Source organism: Corvus brachyrhynchos, unplaced genomic scaffold, assembly GCF_000691975.1.
Source record: "Corvus brachyrhynchos isolate BGI_N302 unplaced genomic scaffold, ASM69197v1 scaffold148, whole genome shotgun sequence".
Taxonomy (NCBI): Eukaryota; Metazoa; Chordata; class Aves; order Passeriformes; family Corvidae; genus Corvus; species Corvus brachyrhynchos.
In genome coordinates this window covers 2912014-2915641 of record NW_008239785.1, presented here as the reverse complement: position 1 = coordinate 2915641, position 3628 = coordinate 2912014, and positions in this window count along the sequence as shown.

Sequence of the window (3628 nt, the reverse complement as noted above, 5' to 3'; positions counted from 1 at the left end):
AGAGCTGGGTACAGCCAACCCCTGAACTCTGGGGACACACTGAGGATGCTGGAGGGGGGCAGCTGGGGGTGTTCCAAGCCCTGAACCCAGTTCCTGCAGCTGGGGAGATCCCGTGCTGGCAGGATTGCATGGGATAGGGAGCCAGCAGCTCCCTGGGGAAGCACAGGGCTGCTCCCCTGCACCACAGCAGTGTCTGCCCAGCTTTGCCAGCCAGGCTGGACTGTGCCCTCACTCCCCTGGCACCTGCAGGGCTCAGGGAGAACAGGCTGCCACCTTTCACTGGCACTAAATGCCAGCTCCAGATCTGTGACACCTGGCCCCTGAGAAATCAGCTTTCCTTCCTGATGCCAGGGTTGGATCACAAGTGGGATATGATCTCCTCTGTGACAGAGCTGAGCTGCAGTCAGAGGCAGCACAGGGCTGCTCACTGCTGTCCCAACTTTCTCCCCACCCAGACCTCAGCTCTTGCCCTGTGCCATGAACTGTTGTAGGTGATAAAAGGTAGCAGATTCCAGGGCTTCCTGCTGGCCACACCTTCTGCTGGAGGAGGCACCTTCAAGGTTTCCTCCTCTGGGTGATCACAAATGTTTATTTTCCTGCATCCTCCTTCCCCTGCTAGACTTGGAGGGAGCTAAAGTGTATGAATGGAACCTTTTGGATGGTCTTGCCAGTGCCACCCTTCCCTCAGCCATTGAAGTGTCCAAGGGTCAGGGTGTACGGCTTCAGAAGGAAATTTCCTACATCAAAATGTTTTTAAATGCTGTATATTTTATATTAAATTTTTGGGATGTATGTAAAAATATTTCATTTGTATTAAAACTTGTAAATTGTATAAAAAAGAAAAAAAAGAAACAAACCCAGACCCACAAGCATCCAGTATATGAATGGCAATAAATGATTGTCTTGGATAACACACCCAAGAGTGGGAACAAGTTTGCACCCAACAAAGCAAGGAGGTAAAAATGTCTGTGGCTGCTGGGGTCACAGGGTGTGATTTTTCTGTTGTAGGGACACAGCCTGAGAGCTTGATGCTCCTGGGATCCAGTTCTGGCCTTTTTCCCAGTTTCTGCTCAGCTTTGGGCAAATCTGTCCATCTCTGAAGGCCTCTTCCTACAGAATAAGTTTGCTTACGTGGTGGTTTCCTGGATTCCAGGCACTGCTTCAGTTGGGACTGGTGGCACAGTTTGAATCCCTCAGGATGGATGAAAGGTCAGGGTGAGCTGAAGAGGCACTGGGAGCACTGGAGACAAGCAGTGGTGGGATAAGGAGGCCTGGGCTGCTTGTCCTGACCAAAGCAGGCCCTGGGGTGACAGTGGCTGCAGTCAGAGCAGGCAGGAGGAGGGGGGAATGCTCTGCCTGGCACAGGGGGGTAGTGGAGGTGTCACATGGGCAGAGCTGGGCACTGCGACACCAGTGCTGTCACCACGTTACTGCCGTGGTGGCGAGACTCACACTGAACATTAACCTCACTGGAGGTGACTGGGACTCACCAGGGGAGATGATCTGAGGAACCCTGGAGCACTCAAGGGACAGGATAAAGCTGATCCTTGATGGGCTTCAAGCAGTAGGGAACAAGCTTGTGCCATTTGACACAAAGGACACAACTAGGCAAAACTATCAAAAGGGTAAAATATGCCCCACTGTTTAATAGAATTTAGTCTTAATGGATGTTAGTGGAAAACAAAACACATGATTAACACAAACAGAGCAGATGGTTTAAAATCTGTTGTCAGTCTGGTGATTACATGGGCTATTTTTTCCCCTCACTGTCTCGCTGCACGGAGCAGGTGCAGCTGGGGTCAGTAAGTCCCAGTTGCAGTGTACATAACTTACACACCATACAGTAGCTTCAAAATAGAGATCTAGAGCTCAAAAAATAGGCATTCTTCTGCAAAATCAAATGTTTAATTCCCTTATTGACAATGAGAGCAGCGTTGTGCTGCCCTCAGGTGGCTCAGACAGCGGCAGCTCCACCCCAGTGTCCTCTTATCCCTGACCCAAGACTTGCAGTTCTGGTTAGTAAATATATATAATAAATCACATTTAAAATATATACATTGGCCTTTAAAAAAAAAACATTTACAGTTTATCAACATTGGAAAAAAAAACCAACCTGGGTTTGTCCCAGGTTGACTCATGAGAGTAAAAATCAGTTTTAAAAGGTTTCTGTGAACCTCTTGATAAAGTGCCACTGGTTGTAGCTGTTTGAAAACATCATGTTCATGACGTGGCACTCAGACACGGACAGTGGATACACTCAGTGTGGAACAGAAATCAGAGCCAGGGAAGAAGTGTCTTACCCGCCTCACACTGACCTCAAGTCCTGGCCAACGATAGGATTTTAGGTTTTTTCAGGGCTTTCTGTCTTTGCTTTTTAGCCCAGAAGCTGGGCTGGCACCTCTTGCCTGCAGCTCAGCTGCCCTCGGGCGCAGAGACCCTCAGGAATGTTCAGGTGGGCTTTGCTCTCCTTCCCATGCAACAGCACAAGGGGCTGCAAACAGTCCAGTCCAGCCACAAACTCCCAACAGGATTGGGAAGCAACTGCCTTCTCAGCCACCTTCTCCCTCTCCAGTTTGGTTTTGCACTGGTGATTTTTTTTTTTTTTAAAAGGAAAAGATGTGGATTTTTCTTTCCCTTTGTTTGGAATTCTTGTAGCAAATGGCACTTCAGCACAATCTTCGGTTCCCTTCTGGTGCTCCGATGCTTTCATTTGCTTGGCATGCCGAGCGCGAGCCAAGTTCGGGGCTCTTGGACATATTTAGCCATGCACTACTGAGCAGCCCCTGCGAGAGAAATGTGTCTCGGAGCGATGCAGCCGCTCCTCCCGCCTGGATGCAGGCAGCTCTCGCTGCCGTTCCCCCGCTGCAGCCACGGGCTGCGGCCGCATCCAGCGCGCGGGAGCTGCTCCCGAGCCGAATTCCCCCGGTGCATCCGGGGTCAGCTCCCCCGCTGGGCTGCACAGCCGCGGGGAAGGATCACGTCCCAAACGCTGCTACTGTTGAACAATGCTCACGGCGGGGTTTGTGCCAGCAGCTCCTCACAGGAGGGGCACTGGGAAAAGGGACTGTTTTCTCCCAAAAAAAAAGGGATAAGGGAGGGGAGAAAAAAATTTTGAAAGCATTAATCATGCTGCTGCTTCACTCTGGAAGGACCAGGGTGGGAGTTTGCGTAGGCACAGTGTTGGCAGGGGGCAAACTCCATTGAGCAGCACAATCCAGACAGACTGGCCCAAATTCCCAGGTTTTTGGCATTGCCATCACCATCCTCATCACTCTGGGAAGGGGCAGGAAGGCTCCCATGTCCGGCAGGGCTGTGGCGGAGCATCCGCTGCTCCGCAGGCTGTGCCAGCCCCATCTCGAGGGGTCTGTGGGTCCCACTGGAGGGATTTCGATCCACTTGGATTTCACGCTGGCTGACGCTGACGCGTTTGGAAAAGCGGCAAATAAAGCAGAAAGGTTCCTCCTCGCTCCGCAAGCTGCCAAATTGCGACAAGCCCTGTCTTCTTTTAGCTGCTGTCAGGCCTGGCCAGGGCTGGGGCTGCTCAGTGAATCGCCAGCTCGGTGGCGGCTGCCCGGGGAGGTCTCTCCTGTGACACATTGTTGGCAGGGGATAAATAATAACAGGCAGG